Here is a 17,923-nt window from a genome sequence, read left to right on the forward strand (position 1 = left end):
GAACCTGTTTGTTACCCAGAAGAAACGTCCGCACAACTGTAAGCAGACCAGCAATGGGATCTGGAATTAGAAAACATATAAACAGCACAGACCCTCATGCAAATCCACTTTACATTCCAGCCACCCTTTCCTTAAGAAGAGTTACACTTCAAACACAGTCCATTACCAACAGTGTATTTGTGAGAACCCTCGGGTCAGTGCACAACATGTCAAAGCTGCTGGATGGAGTGACCACACTATTCCACAGATTGACTCAGCACCACTGCAGTCTCATCAAGAGACACAAATAAAGCTTACTGGCCAATTTAATGTCAAACTTGAAAGCTCCATATATCTGTTGCTAGCAATTGCCCTGTCCCTCATACCAATAATATAGATCAATACCAGAAAGCACTGCTCTAAAAAGTCTAAACACTGAGAGCAATAACACAGGGTTGAGAGAGGTGACACAGGGTTGAGAGAGGTGATACAGGGTTGAGAGAGGTGATACAGGATTGAGAGAGGTGACACAGGGTTGAGAGAGGTGATATAGGGTTGAGAGAGGTGATACAGGGTTGAGAGAGGTGATATAGGGTTGAGAGAGGTGACACAGGGTTGAGAGTGGATACAGGATTAAGAGAGGTGACACAGGGTTGAGAGAGGTGACACAAGGTTGAGAGAGGTGACACAGGGCTGTGAGAGGTGATACTGGGTTGAGAGTGGTGATACAGGGTTGAGAGAGGTGATATAGGGTTGAGAGTGGTGATACAGGGTTGAGAGAGGTGATACAGGGTTGAGAGAGGTGATATAGGGTTGAGAGAGGTGATATAGGGTTGAGAGAGGTGACACAGGGTTGAGAGTGGTGATACAGGGTTGAGAGTGGTGATATAGGGTTGAGAGTGGTGATATAGGGTTGAGAGAGGTGATATAGGGTTGAGAGAGGTGATACAGGATTGAGAGAGGTGACACAGGGTTGAGAGAGGTGATACTGGGTTGAGAGAGGTGATACTGGGTTGAGAGTGGTGATACAGGGCTGAGAGCGGTGATACAGGGTTGAGAGCAGTGATAAACACATATATAATTGTATTCCTCTTATTGGTAGTGTTCAAGCCCAAAGGATTTAGAGTTCACGGACAGTATGACAACTTATTTGTGAAGAATTAATCACAAACTTCCAGCTCATATGGGAACTCATTTAATTAAATAAGACTGATACAATTAGCAAAACACAAATACAATTAAGCAATAAAGTAGCGCTCTTTACAGAAATCAGGTGAGGGTCATTGCTGTTGATCAGGCTAATTTACCATTCAAAGTGAAACAGGTGAAGAAGCAGCTGCTTGGATTTGTGCTGATTGCTGCTTCTCTTAGACTCAGAACAGCGATCCACACAAACCCAAGCAGCTGTTTCTGAATGGTAAAGTAGTAACCCAATCAACACCAGTGACCCTCACATGATTGTCAGCCCCTGATTTCTGTGGAGAGCTCCATCAGAGTAATTGAATGGTCACTTTGTGCAGCTCTAGCATCATCCACACAGTCCAGCCCAGAGCATCTCACCCCAAGCACACCATCAACAGGCTGCAAAGCAGTGGTGTAGTCCTAAATACAAAAATACCGGAACGCCAACAAAATATCGATTTCTTAAAAAATGATACAAATTCCAGCTTTATTCGTTCATTGAGCGTGAGGTAATATTTAATAGGTAATGCAAGCATCTCGCATGTGACTTTTATAGGCTGCTCCCCCAGTCAGTGCTGCCAGATCTGGCTTGTCTTGAAATCATCTTGCAGGTAAACACTGTCTTTGGTGGTTTAGTTATTTTTATCGTGCATGTTCTTTTTCTATTCCTTTCTATTATGAGGTCATCACCAGCACAGAACTTCAATCACCACAATGCCCTCTAGTATATCACATCTTTTTTCTGGAACTCTGCATTCAACAAAATTCTGAATCACACAAACGCTCAGTTCTTTTTTTTATTTGTCAGCAGTTTCAGATTTTTACAGAATGTATCCACTGACAGTTCTGGACAATTTCATTTTACACGACTTTCTGAATACATGTTTTTTCCTGGACCGGCCGCATTTGATTTCATCAGATAAATTAAAATAAAAAACAGCGTTTCTGGTACCAGACATTGTGAGAAAAAAACAAGCAAAACACATAAATAAACACATAGTTTATAACATTACTTTTTAAAAATAAATGTGTAGCACTTATTTATGCTTTTTGTTTTATATATATATATATATATATATATATATATATATATATATATATATATATAAAATCTTAAATGTAAATGCAGTTTTTGGCTGCTTTGAAAAACACAATTTGGCTTCTTCATCAGCATTTTTACTAAAAAACATTGTTAGCCTTATTAAACTTTAGTACTGTAGTTTGTAATAGAAGTTCCTAATGTTCTCTTCATTGCATCACAAGGACGACTGACTGAAACGCACAATTGTGCAGGAATGAGGAGATGTGTGTGACTTGACCCTGCAAACATTTAAAATACGTGCTGGTTATCGGAGACAGAGACTCCAATTCGTGTACCATCAGTAGTGGCACGTAGGGAATCTGGTTCCTAATTCCTATTCAATGGCATGGTACAGAAAGACTATTTTGATTTCCACATGGAAAAGAGATTGCTTCATCGGTGCGCGTGCATCGAAATTATTCTTAAGTTGACTCTTAAGTCAAGGCTCTGCCTATTGAAAGACGTTCCCGATCTCTGTTCCGGCGCGTTCCTGCTAGACTACACCACTGCTGCAAAGTAACAACTACCAAACAACAAAGGAAATAACATTGTACCAGGAAGAAGCATGGCCGTAACTAGTTATGAGGACACCGAGGTCGTATCTTCGGTTGTTTTTTTGCATCATCAATGCTGATGCTCATGTAAAAATTCTGGTAAAGTACAAAAGACTCCTTCATTTTCTCTGTTGGTTTGACGTGTAACATATATTTGGAGGTTGAATAGTAAATACCAAGCAATCCTATAAATACTGCAGCTATAGCTTGAAACCTAAGTGTGACCTCAGTAGAATGTCAGCTCTGGTTATGATGCTAGGAAGAAAGAAGTACTGTACAGGCTTTCTTTTTTAACAACGTTCTGAAAAAATCCCAATTAAAAAAAAAACAACTAAAAAAAAAACAAGCAAAGAACAAAAATATCTGCAAATATCTGGAAGTGTTTTACAATAGGTAAGAAGAGGTTAGCACTGGAAGGTGAAGTCTGATGTCGATCGCATTTATCTTACCTGAATTTGGCTTTTTCTATTGTGAGACTACCCTGGCAGGACTGATTGCCGTGCAAATTGGAGAGAGAGAGATGGTAAACAAAGCGAAACAAGAGCGTTTCAGAGCCAATACTGTGCGATGTGAAAATGGAGCTTGTTCCATATATATAATAGACCACTGAAAATAATAGGGTCCCTACACAGTTACAGTGAACACGGTTCAAAAATGTACTTGGGACCCGACAGCCTGAATTCATGAGAAGGAATCTACATTATTTGAAACTAGCTGGTTTGATCACAGTTCAAGCACCCACCAAGGTTAACAAAATAAGTACTGCAACATCATTTCAGACCAATTGGGTGTCTGTGTTCACTAAGAGATGCGTTGAGAGCACTATCTGGATGTTAACCCAGGTATCAATACTGTCACTCCCTCCCCTCCTGCTATTCTTTTTTATTTTACTGAAAGGCACAAGATTAACCATTAAGACATGATGTGACAGTTTACATGAGGCATGCCCCACGGCCAGCGCATTCATACTTACAGAACACACAGGAAACAACAACCAGCCCAGACATGATACTTTGTTTTGAATTCTATTTCAGTCCAGGGGTACAGAAATAGCTATTCTCAAAATAACTTTAATTACCACTTATAGTCTGAGCTGTGTAACTGAAGCTGTGTAAAAGATGAGTCTGCAATGCATATCGAGTCTGAGCTGTGTAACACATGAGTCTGCAATGCATACCGAGTCTGAGCTGTGTAACACATGAGTCTGCAATGCATACCGATTCTGAGCTATGTAACTGAAGCTGTGTAGCGCATGAGTCTGCAATGCATACAGAGTCTGAGCTGTGTAACTGAAGCTGTGTAGCACATGAGTCTGCAATGCATACCGAGTCTGAGCTGTGTAACTGTCACAAAGACGGCCGGAGTGGGTGGCGTCAGACCAGATGCAGGAAATAAACAGACAGAGAGATGGGGTTTTGGTAAAGCTGAGCGCGTGATTGCGCTCAGCATTTAATAATTAAACAGAACAGAACAGAAAATAAAAGGTTGGAACACAAAAACAGGACACGGCACTTCACGCCAAAATAAAGAGACAAACAAAACGGACTATACAGTAAACAGACAGTGCACGGACAGACACACAAACAAACACGGTGAGTTTTAAATAAACAAGTATCGTGCTGGTCCTACCAGCACGTAATAGCAATTGATATTTTAAAGTTATTTCTCCTTCTCTCTCTCACCCGTTCTCCACTCTCGAACACCCAACAACCCTGACTGAATGAAATGTGCGTCTATATATACTATTGTGCTGGGATTCAATTACTAATTAATTATTCACTTGAATCCCAGCACGTGAATTAATTCTGTGCAACCCCGTGCTCACATATTACATTTAACCAGCACGTGAAGTGATTTGTGCCCTCCTCGTGCCTAAATACAAATCTACACTTTTAAATACACGTGAAACACAGACCCGTTTATATCCCGTGTACCAATGACTATACACCAACATTAACACACGCAACATACAACACATAACACACAAATGCACACAGGGGCGGGGCGCATTGCCACAGTAACACATGAGTCTGCAATGCATACCGAGTCTGAGCTGTGTAACTGAAGCTGTGTAGCACATGAATCTGCAATGCATACCGAGTCTGAGCTGTGTAACACATGAGTCTGCAATGCATACCGAGTCTGAGCTGTGTAACACATGAGACTGCAATGCATACCGAGTCTGAGCTGTGTAACTGAAGCTGTGTAACACATGAGTCTGCAATGCATACCAAGTCTGAGCTGTGTAACACATGAGTCTGCAATGTATACTGAGTCTGAGCTGTGTAACTGAAGCTGTGTAGTACATGAGTCTGCAATGCATACCGAGTCTGAGCTGTGTAACACATGAGTCTGCAATGCATACCGAGTCTGAGCTGTGTAACACATGAGTCTGCAATGCATACCAAGTCTGAGCTGTGTAACACATGAGTCTGCAATGCATACCGAGTCTGAGCTGTGTAACACATGAGTCTGCAATGCATACCGAGTCTGAGCTGTGTAACACATGAGACTGCAATGCATACCGAGTCTGAGCTGTGTAACTGAAGCTGTGTAACACATGAGTCTGCAATGCATACCAAGTCTGAGCTGTGTAACACATGAGTCTGCAATGTATACTGAGTCTGAGCTGTGTAACTGAAGCTGTGTAACACACGAGTCTGCAATGCATACCAGGCTGTCGGACCCAGTGAGGCTGCAAACCACAGACTCCATAAAAAGTATGTATATCAATGTCAAATTATGTATTTTTATTTTTTATTTCTTAGCAGATGCCCTTATCCATTGGAACATCATTACTTTTTCACATCCTCATTATACAATACAAAGGACAAGAGGCTCTGAGATGGGAATGTATTTTTACTAAGTTCTTTCACTTTTAATGGAATGGCAATAACTTGTATATTGACAAATTCTGTTGAATCCTATGTATGCCTACTTTTGCTCATTCTACAGTAATTCTTCTTTTTTATATTAGCACGATCTTAGAACAACTTGAGTCTTCAGCCTCCCAGAGTCTATTCTAAACTAGTGAACTGAGTCGGTGTGCCTGGGAATCAAAGCCACAGCCCTCCAGTCCACACGCACACACCGCTGCCCACCGACAGCTCATCTTCTTGCTTCATTTGCTAAGAAATTTCCTGTTGGGAGTTTCAGATCCCGTTCTTAGACTATATCATGAGTTAGTTATCCAGAAATACTGGGTAATTATAAAGAAAATGTTGATGTTATCTGGGCACAATTTCTGAAAGGGAAGTTCCAGAACAAAACAATTGTACATAGACACGATGACAGCTAAGCACGAGACTGATATACTGGCATAATCATATACTGTGCAGAATGAACCGAATCCACCTTGCACAATTACTGAGAGAGGCTCTATGTGACTACCCCCAACTTCCACAAGCGCCTATAGACAATTCAGTGTGTTTAAACTTCTAATACTAATATAATAAAATACGTCTGATTCCATGGCGATTTTAAAACACTGTTTGAAATGACTTAGCCTTTTTACATTGCTACTGCTATTCTGATATTATTAAATGAATGAATGAAGTCTTAATCTGACAAACAGTTCCTCTGTCATGTATGTTCACATTTTACTGTACAGTACAATAGTTCAGTAGAATACTGCATCGATTATACATCTGAGCCACTTTTGAATGTAGGTGATTGAATTGCAGTGCTGTAGATTGACTCCGGGTAGTGCTGTCACTGAACAGACAGAGAAGCAGAGCTTTTATTGAACAGAGTCTAGAAGGATTGCAGTGCTCAAAGACAAAGACTGCCAGGCATGTCTGACATTGCTGCTATTTCCCTATCACAAGGATGTGAAAATTGTATCTGGGGAAAGGAATGGAGGCGAAGGCTGTTAGTGTAATCCATCAGTTATCATGAAGTCTGATGGTCTTGAATGGCTAGCAAAAAAGAAGATTTTCCATTGATAATAATAACAAGTGTTGGACCAGATGAATGCATGCACAGCGATTGGAGAAGCGTGTTTGTTATTCATTTGATCCCACTTATACTCCTGGATGCTAAATATCTTGCTATCTCTGATATCTATGATCAATAGATAACCATCTACTCTTCAAACACATGCAACAGATTTCAACAAGCAAGCTGTCTCACAAATGCAGTGCAACCCTTAAATATGATTCATTTTCTAGGAATGCATAATGGCTCAGGGAGAGGCATTTATTAATATTCTCAATCTACTTCAAAGCAGCTCAGAATGTACGTTTAAGAGATAAATTGACTTGGTGTTTATTGCCAATTTAGTAACAGTCCAAACTGATGCAAAGACCTTGGTAAAGAGGCCTGTACATATCTAAAGTGTGAAAGCACCGCTCTTTAAGATCAGTCTAATAAAGCCCATTGTGAGGCATTATCACGCTCTGTTTGAACAGCTGAACCGTTTTGCATGGCTGATGGATCAGATCCAGGTTTGGGGCACAGAGCCACACAAGCCAGGCATTGTGAGAGAAGCTCACAGCACCAGCGAGCTTCTCTGCTAGTATTGGCACATTTCACAGACTCAAACCAGCAGCTACTGTACTTCCAAATGTGTGAAGCAGGTGACAGCTGCTTTGGTTAAGAGGATGGATAAATGGGTCCAGTTTCCTGAAGCCCTCCACTGGGAGCTGCATGTTAGGCAAGGGTTTTACTACATGCCCTCGTAAATCAGACCAATGCTGTTGCTGGGATCTCTGGAGTGCACCCTCTGTTACACCCTGCCTTTTAACAAAGTCTTGCTAATTGTAGGGATAGAGAGCAAGTTCAAGGTATCTTATGATGTCAACTGAGGCTTGTACAAAAACCTCTTGGCTTGTATAAGGAAACAGTCTTTTATCAGTAACGTTGTTTTAGCACAAAGGAAGGGGGGCAGTAATAATGTTAGAACAGCTACAAATAGGTAAGATTTCAAAGCATTGATTTGCACTTCTTAGAAACAATTGAATTAAAAAGACTGTATTTCGTTAGTTTAAACTATCAGACACAGACCTGCTTTTTCTCTCCACTGCAATATAACATTGTAACCCTTTCCTTATCTGATCTATTATCACTGAAGCACAGTGACGCTTTAAAGTCTTTAATGCTGTGCCAAAGAAAACTGGAACAACTAGGAAACTATCCTGCAATATGTCACACATTTCTGTGGATTGAATTTAACACGTCTGTAAATACAGCACATGGCCTGACAGAAAATAAAAACATTGTGTTCTGTGTGGATATCTAGGAATACATTGTTCCCAGAACATAACGGTTCCTTATTCAATGGGTTTTACTCCAGACAAACCTCAGTCCATCATCCTAACATCCTAAAGCAATCCTAGTCTGTTCCATAAACAGTAGTCCAAAGAGTTCTTCAGTCCTATTCCATACATGTCCCTTAATCTACTATTGTCACAATGAAGAGCCAGATGTTAAGAACCAAACTGAAAACACTTTTTGAACAAGTACAACAAACCCAAACCCAAAGTGGACATTTACAAGAAGCAAACAGCAGCACTTCTACCCGTGAATACTGCAGATTAACCAAACATGCCATTGGCATCTGAGGTGCCTTTTTGTCCAGTTCTAAATGAACACCACGTGAGCTTTATATGCAAAATGGGAATCTATCTGAAAAAAACAATTTCAAGTAGAAAACATACTGTAAAAGCTGGGCCACCAGCTGAACTACAGAGGATGCTAAAACGTACATAATTCAAATGTTTGCTGTCCCTTTCTGGAAGGATTGTTTCAGTATATGAAGTGGATTGCTTCCAGGAGTGAGAAGAGAATATAGAAGAAATGTTTTTGATTTTTTTCCTGTGACAAATGGAACAAGATTATCTTGAACTATTGCCAGCAAATGCTGAATAAAAACCTGCTGCTTTGTGAAGTAGGTTTTAGTGCTTTCTAATGATGCCTATTCTGCTTCCTCTGTTCTATAGGGTCTGCATCCACTGAATTCAATTCTTCTGGAATGTTTGGTGTAACTTTAGAATGTATGCTTACCATCTCTTCATCCGTCAGAAAAGCAGATACTGCAAAAAATTTAAAAAAATTGTTACAGTGATTATAGCCTGTTACAGTCTGTTGCAGTGATTACAGTATCCTACAGTGATGATGGTCTGTTACAGTGATTACAGACCATCATTACAGTGCAGTGTGGAGTAGTGGTTAAGGCTCTGGACTCTTGACCGTAGGGTCGTGGGTTCGATTCCAGGTGGGGGACACTGCTGCTGTACCCTTGAGCAAAGTACTTTACCTAGATTGCTCCAGTAAAAACCCAACTGTATAAATGGGTAATTGTATGTAAAAAATAACGCAATATCTTATACCAATTGTAAGTCGCCCTGGATAAGGACGTCTGCTAAGAAATAAATACATAAAAATAAAATAAAAATTATAGTCTGTTACAGTGATTACAGTCTGTTACAGTGATTATAGTCTGCCCAACATGAAGTGACATGAAGTGGGTTCGATTCAACCCCGCCCCTTAGATGTACTTTCTTTCAAGTCTATGACACTTCTTACCTCTTCAAGTCTATGACACTTCTTATCTCTTCAAGTCTATGACACGTCTTACCTCTTCAAGTCTATGACACTTCTTATCTCTTCAAGTCTATGACACTTCTTATCTCTTCAAGTCTATGACACTTCTTATCTCTTCAAGTCTATGACACTTCTTATCTCTTCAAGTCTATGACACGTCTTACCTCTTCAAGTCTATGACGCTTCTTATCTCTTCAAGTCTATGACACTTCTTACCTCTTCAAGTCTATGACACTTCTTATCCCTTCAAGTCTATGACACTTCTTATCTCTTCAAGTCTATGACACTTTATCTCTTCAAGTCTATGACACTTCTTATCCCTTCAAGTCTATGACACTTCTTATCTCTTCAAGTCTATGACACGTCTTACCTCTTCAAGTCTATGACACTTCTTACCTCTTCAAGTCTATGACACTTCTTATCCCTTCAAGTCTATGACACTTCTTATCCCTTCAAGTCTATGACACTTCTTATCTCTTCAAGTCTATGACACTTCTTACCTCTTCAAGTCTATGACACTTCTTATCCCTTCAAGTCTATGACACTTCTTATCTCTTCAAGTCTATGACACTTCTTACCTCTTCAAGTCTATGACACTTCTTATCTCTTCAAGTCTATGACACGTCTTACCTCTTAAGTCTATGACACTTCTTATCTCTTCAAGTCTATGACACGTCTTACCTCTTCAAGTCTATGACACTTCTTATCTCTTCAAGTCTATGACACTTCTTACCTCTTCAAGTCTATGACACTTCTTATCTCTTCAAGTCTATGACACTTCTTATCTCTTCAAGTCTATGACACTTCTTATCCCTTCAAGTCTATGACACTTCTTATTACCTCGAAGTGCACTTCAGTGCATTGGCCGTGACAGCAGCAAAAGTGATTTAAAAATAGGCTTTTTCCATTACTAATTAGAATGTAGTAGATTGCTCATGTGATCATATAAGTATTTACCAGCCCACATAAACAATGGCTTAACCTGCTAACATTATCTTTATATATCTGTGATGGAAGTGCACACATGAACCTGAGATAGAGCAGATTACTAACGCATTGGAATGAGACCACTAATTACTGAAACAGGCAGAGACTGACTGAAACAGGGCAACGGATCGACATGGAACTGTCTAATTAGCAAAGGGACTCAAATAATAAAACCAAATGAAGAAACACAACAGTCCAAGGTCATTCATACATTCCTCTGCCACCCTCAATAGAGCCAGATTTAATGAGGTTTTTCAGCAGATTACAGGAGGTATGACACAGGCCCGGTTTTTGGGATGGAACCGCATAACAGTCTCGCGTTTTGATTGGTCCATGTCTGTCACATGAATATGTCGTCACACGAGTGGAAAAGCATGCAGGCATTTTTAACATTGTGATCAGATAGAGAGAGTGATCTGCTTTCCACAACCTTACCATTAAAATATATTTTGGTATTACACTGTACTGATATAACAAACTATGAGGAATTACTTTATATAAATTATCATGTTATGCACAAATGTAAGAATTGGCTTTCTGTTGTGGTGTACTTTTTTCTTTCAAGTAGCATATATCTATAATCGTTTTTGCGATATATTTTAATATAAAACATATACGCTATTGCAGTTTTGTTACAGGATACATTAGTTTATCTCTAATGTAATCACAGTTTTACATATAGACTGCCCCTGTCGCAAATTCTGGGCCGCTTTACTTTTCAGATAATGTCCCAAATTCTGGGCCGCTTTGGTTTTTAGATAACGTCCCAAATTCTGGGCCGCTTTGGTTTTTAGATAACGTCCCAAATTCTGGGCCGCTTTGATTTTTAGATAACGTCCCAAATTCTGGGCCGCTTTGGTTTTTAGATAACGTCCCAAATTCTTGGCCGCTTTGATAACATCACAATTTCTGGGCTGCTCTGGTTTTCAGATAACGTTCCGAATTCTGCATTTTCGAATTCAGGCCAGTTTTTGAGATATTCTGCTTAGCTGACAGCCGAGTTTCTAAGTCATGCATGCACAGTTTACCATAAACTGGACCGTTAATTCATTTAAGAGTACATGAATCAAAGTTAATGTATTTTTTACTCTCCTCAGAAAACATTTAGGAACATGGTATACCAAAAAAAAAGAAGGTCATCTCATTTGCTTATGTAATGTCCATCAATATATAGTGAGGCGTAGGGGTTTATCAGAACTTCTGGGTTTAAGAGACCAGTGCCCTTCAACAACTTCAAATAAATCCTATTGTATTGTATGAGTCAGCATTTCCCTTATCTATTCCTGATCATTTATACTGTAGGTCAGGGGTTTTCAACCTTTTTTTGAAACTGTATCCCTTCTATCTGGAGGTTTCAGCTCGAGTACCCCTTTACAATTTTCGCTCAACTGAATGGTACCTCAGTTACAATAAAATGGAGAATAATCTGATGGACCCCCCCCCCGTTTATTTAATAAATCTGGGTGACAAACTGCTGGTTTAGGACAAAACAACAAATCATTCCAAAAACACTTGAATCAGTTAGGCACTACTAGTCTGACACTACAGGCCTTTAAATTGCAGTACCAATTTGCAAGTTGCTAAGTGGTTGCGTTCCTCAAATTTGCAGTGCAAAGTGATATCTTAAAGAATAGGGTATATAGTGCATTTTTTCGCCTCCCCTCGCTTTTGGTGCAAAACTGTGCTCCGATACATTCAGGCTGATACTGTGATCACAAAACACTTGGAATGGACTTAAATTGGTGCTTCTGTACTCTTTTTAGATGCACAACAATCTTAGCTAAAGAAAATGGGTTCCTTCGAGTTCGTAAGACCCACGACCGCCATTAGCTGAGCCTTACCCCGATGGTGTTTTTATAATGGGATTTGCCATAGGGAAGGGGGTGGTCTCTTATCGTACCCGTATCTCCACGACCCCTGGGCCAACAAACTCAGAAGGACATTCTTTGCGTGCACAAGAGTCTTAGCTAAAGAAAGACATCAGCCACGGGTTCAAACGCCACCCCACCGCCAGATGGTGGGCGTTGCCCCAAAGGGGTTTTATAATGGGATTTCCCATAGACATTTTTCAGGGTGCTGTATCTCGGGTTCCGGGGGTCCCCAAGACTTGAAAATCGGTATGGAGGTCCACCTCGGGGCCCCTGTCGATCCCTCCAAGTGACGTGTCCCCAGCTAGAAAGGACACCAGTTTAGACTTTTTTTGCCAACCTGGAGCTCAAAAGCTATTGGAAATACAACCTTGACATGCCATCATGCTGAAAATGTGAAAATTTGTTGAAAATGTAGCATTTGAAAACGGGTTGCTCCCTGTGAAAGAGGACCCCCAGACATGACCCTAGGAAGTTCAACCCGGTTTCTAGGCCCCGGGGTATTGGAGATATGACCCCAAAAAGGGTAGTTTTTGGACATTTTTGACAGAGCGTATCTCGGGTTCTGTGGGGGTTAGGAACTTGATTTTTTTTTTGCGTTGGGGCCCCATGGGGCCCCGCACAAGGAGTCACCATTTTCATGGTTCAAATGCCAGGATGGCTTGGCAAAGTGAATTTTTTTGTCATGACATGAGTTTTTGGGTGAACCACCACACCTTTTTAGGGGGTGGTTTGGGGTGCTCCCCCGAGTCTATATCACTTTGAATGGTGGTTTTACGTGCTCGGGTTCGAGAGATATGCCTGAAAATGTGTTTTATAACACTGCCATAGACATGAATGGGGCTGAATACCCGAAAATATATTTTGCAAAGAATTGATACGGTGGGTGTATGCGTGCAGGGGTTGCATGGTGGTGTGTGCGTGCAGGGGTTGCATGGTGGTGTGTGCGTGCAGGGGTTGCATTGTGGGTGTATGCGTGCAGGGGTTGCATGGTGGTGTGTGCGTGCCAGGGTTGCATGGTGGTACACGTGTGTGGAGGGGAATTGGAGTTCAGGTTTTGCGCACAAGAGGGGCGGGGAAAAGACTGGGAAGGGTAGGGTAAAAGAAAAATTACTACAGTCATTTATTTTCACTTTCGACTCCCAGTCTCCTTTCCCTCACTTTATGATTTTATTTTGTGATTATTTAATTATTGTCAAAATAAACGGCCTTCATCTACTCACAGTTGCAGTCTCATTTCTGTCCAAAAAGAACCTGAAACACTACAATATATTGATGGACGTTACATAAGAAAACGAGATGTCCTTTTTTCGGAATACCACGTTCCTTCCCAAAAATGTGTTTTAATATTAGCCTTTAATAAAGGAAAACGACTGCTTAAATTAATTTTCATGTATCTATTTCAGTGCAATGTAGTTTCTTTATATAATAAGAAATGCGTTTTTTAACATTTACATTTTTGTTTTTTTCATTAAAAAAAAAAAAAAAGATTTCTGGGGAGAGTAGAAAATACATGAACTTTGATTAATGTACTAAGGGTTACTCTCAAATGAATTCATGATCCAGTTTATGGTAAACTGTGCATGCATGACTTAGAAACTCGGCTGTCAGCTGATTCCCCAAAACTGGGCTGAATTCGGAAATGCAAAGCGGCCCAGAATTTGGGACGTTATCTAAAAACCAAGGCTGCCCAGAATTTGGGACGTTATCTAAAAACCAAAGCGGCCCAGAATTTGGGACGTTATCTAAAACCTAAGCGGCCCAGAATTTGCGACGTTATCTAAAAACCAAGGCGGCCCAGAATTTGGGACGTTATCTAAAAACCAAAGCGGCCCAGAATTTGGGACATTATCTGAAAAGCAAAGCGGCCCAGAATTTGGGACGTAAATGAAAACAGGGGCAGTCTATATGTAAAACTGTGATTACATTAGAGATAAACTAATGTATCCTGTAACAAAACTGCAATAGCGTATATGTTTATATTAAAATATATCGCAAAAACGATTATAGATATATGCTACTTGAAAGAAAAAAGTACACCACAACAGAAAGCCAATTCTTACATTCGTGCATAACATGATAATTTATATAAAGTAATTACTCATAGTTTGTTATATCAGTACAGTGTAATACCACATTATATTTTAATGGTAAGGTTGTGGAAAGCAGATCGCTCTCTCTATCTGATCACAATGTTAAAAATGCCTGCACGCTTTTCCACTCGTGTGACGACATATTCATGTGACAGACATGGACCAATCAAAACGCGAGACTGTTATGCGGTTCCATCCCAAAAACCGGGCCTGTGTCATACCTCGATTACAGGGCAGGAACAGCTGTCGTCCAGAATGTCTCACATAATCATCACCTTTGTGAAACTTCAGAGATATCAGTCCCTCTCGTAGCCTCCTGCTATACTTGTCAGTCATGGTTGGTAACGGGTATGTAACCAATGCTTTGAAATCCAGTTCTTGCATTATTGACTTTTATTTTGTTTTATTTGTAATGCAATAGAAAGCTGTAGGTACACTACTGCATCCTGGTACCTTTGCAGTAGGTCACATGTTCTAGTTGCAGCTATACTGTTAGAGTGAGTTTGAACCACACGTGAAGTGATAAGATGCAAACAGCAGCAACTTTTCATTCTTAGCGTTGTCTTACAAATTACAGTATAAAACACTGGCAAAGAACCAATACATCTTCAACAAGCGAAAGGAGGTCCCAGTAGTGCTAATAATAGATTTGAAAACCTTGGTTAGCACCCCTTTAAAACATGCCACGTGTTTGCTTTCAATTTGTCCAGACACTCAAGTCAGTATTTACTGAAATAAATAACAGGTAGGAAAATAGCAACAGATGGCAACAGCAGTTTAAATCTGTTATCTGGATCCAAGACGCTGGCTGTTTTTAGCTACAGAGAGAAGGGCTTGAGTTCAGACTTGACAAAAACCTCAGACAGGCAAACTGAAAAACAACCAGTCTGAGCAATTCCAGGTAGCTTCTGATTCTCTGCAGCCCAGAAGACTTGCAATTAAGGAAGTGTTCTCCTGCAATTGCGTCTATTTGCAGGCCCCTTGGATTACTTCTTTAGACATTCGTTTCCAGCAGTGTCTGCTAGAGATGTTCTGAGAAGTTGACTCTTTTTGTGTCCTTCCTAAAATCTAGATGTCTTTCTTTAATTGGTGTTCCAATTGTGAGAACTAATTCTGAGCCCGACATGACTAGTAATCTTTTTGTGAAATAAGGCTAAATCTGTATAATACCCTATGTCTGTAGTTTGGCTGAATTTTAACATCTACTATAACCAGGATTTTAGGTTTCAAATGATATGTTAATTTATAAACACTGGCGTGGTTTACATACAGTTTAGAAACTCCAGATTGTCTCTCCATTGTTGTGAGAATGGGACGTAGCACGCATGTATCACGCACATTCAAACAAGGCAGTCTGCACTTGCGGTTCTTCAACACAACCTAAAATCTTCTTGTAAACCTAGTTTAAGAGAGCTGCACTGAATCAGTCATCGCACAAGGCCAAACTGGAACACAGACAGATACATTGAAATATTCCCTCTCATGTTTTAATATTAATTCGGTCATTTGAATTTTGAAGAATAATTTATTTCCTTAAAAGAGAACTACATCCAAATTGCCCAAAAGGTGCGACCAAAATAACCGTGCCAAAAAGGTAAGCCTTTTTTTTAATATATTTGAAAATGTAACCCATGCCACTGAAAGAACAGCAGAATTTGCTAGGGTTAGGGTTAGGGTTAGGGTTAGTGTTAGGGTGTTTTTGTACCGAGCGCTGCGTTGTAGAAGCAGCTCATACTTTGCTTCTTATCTGTGTTGTTGTTTGATTTGCATTGTGTTGCAATAGAAGTAAAGCTCACGCTATGGTGCTTATCTGTGCTGTTGTTTGATCTGAGCAGTTCTCAGAATGCCTCAACACAGTATCACTCCAGCCCAGATTTTCTAGCAAGCTCTGTAAAAGTAAGACACACCAAAACTAATAGGAACATTTTCTGTAAAAAAGCCAGAAACTGTGTTTGTAATATTACACACTGCACTGTACCACACAGAGTGTTCTAGGAGACTGGCTGTGCTTTCTGAACAATAACACCTGCACTGACTGATAACATCCTTATCTCTTCCCAGTTTATATTCTCCAAGTCTTGCTTAAAGGCTTTCATTATTATTTTATTATTATTTATTTCTTAGCAGATGCCCTTATCCAGGGCGACTTACAGTTGTTACAAGATATCGCATTATTTTTACATACAATTACCCATTAATACAGTTGGGTTTTAACTGGAGCAATCTAGGTAAAGTACCTTGCTCAAGGGTACAGCAGCAGTGTCCCCCACCTGGGATTGAACCCACGACCCTCAGTCAAGAGTCCAGAGCCCAGGCTGAATGTTCACTCGGTAATAGGTGAAACTCAGCATGTGTCTGTCTGTCTGCAGTACTCACCAGTGCACCTACATACATAGGTCCTAATAAACTCTGGCTCCAGTAATCTATAGGTTCATATTATTATGTATACAGGTATGGCCAAAAGGTTTACATCACCTATAGAATTAACTCATTTTGCTTCAGTCAAATAAAACCTGCTGAATAACGTTATGTTAACATATTGAATTACATACTGCGTTGTATTTTTCCATGTACTTAACGAAAAACATGACAAAAATTGAAAAATGTGACATTTCCAGTTCTAACATGAAATACTGTACTACTGTGTTTAATGTTTAGTCTTCCACAATGCCTCTGTTGTTTTGAGTACATTTTGTTGGCTTCATTCATTACAATCCCCATTGCACTGTTTGCAGCACAGTGGTGTGTGAATTGGGAGTACTGGATTGTAGTACACAGTAGAAATAAGCATTAATCACAGCACCTCAAGACAGAAAGGAATGTGGATGTTTATAATGCTGCGATGTTTGGCCTTAGCATTGGAAGAGTTGCCACCAGTTCCATCAAAACATTACACACAAAAGACAACATTCCTCCGCCCAGGAGAGCAACTGCCAAGAAAAGGTGTTAAAACCAAGCCTCACCCAGGACAACTGGAAGCTGCTAGAGATTGGAAAATCTGGCAGATGTTGGTCAACGGCTTATTTTTCCACCTGAGATTGCCACCACTAACCTTCGACCAGATATTGTCTTGTGGTCTGGATCAGCACGCCTTGTTCACCTGGTAGAGTTAACAGTGCCATGGGAGGATGCTGTAGATGAGGCGTATGAGAGGAAGAAACTGCGGTATGCTCAACTAGCTGCTGAAGCGGAACAGCAAGGATGGAGAGTCCGGGTTTACCCAGTGGAGGTGGGTTGTCGAGGATTTGTGGCACACTCTACAACCCGGTTTCTCAGAGACGTCGGATTCAGTGGCCAAGAGTTGCGTCGCACAGTTTAGTTTGATAATTCACTGATGATGAAAATAGAATGACTTCAAAAGGAGGACATAAAGCATGAAATATTCTACAATTTACATTTACTGTTTTTCAGATAAGCATTTACTGTAAATATTTAATAACGTTTGTTGTATAACAACTCTAGAGAAAATGATCCGTTTGTTATTTGACAGCACTATTTCTGCTTTAATAAATACTATGTTTAATCGTGAAATATCTTGAAATACCTATTTTTAGACCGTGAAATAAGCAATTTTACAGCCCTATTTATAATTTTAATGGAAAGTCAGCTTAAATGACAGCTGTTCAAGCTGCGTTA

At 40.1% G+C, this 17,923-nt stretch overlaps 1 long non-coding RNA gene across 1 annotated transcript in view; it reads right to left on the reverse strand.

The window, feature by feature from the left end:
* The window catches only part of LOC117422088 (uncharacterized), a 66,907-nt gene extending 49,492 nt beyond the window's left edge, over nt 1–17,415 (reverse strand). Inside the window, exons 1-2 of the long non-coding RNA XR_004547606.2 lie at nt 17,251–17,415; nt 8,800–8,828 (exon numbers count right to left, since the gene is read on the reverse strand). This is a non-coding gene — a long non-coding RNA (uncharacterized LOC117422088). The remainder of the gene's footprint in view (nt 1–8,799; nt 8,829–17,250) is intronic.
* Nucleotides 17,416–17,923: the final 508 nt, after the last annotated feature.

The sequence above is a fragment of the Acipenser ruthenus genome, chromosome 15 (genome assembly GCF_902713425.1).
Source record: "Acipenser ruthenus chromosome 15, fAciRut3.2 maternal haplotype, whole genome shotgun sequence".
NCBI lineage: Eukaryota > Metazoa > Chordata > Actinopteri > Acipenseriformes > Acipenseridae > Acipenser > Acipenser ruthenus.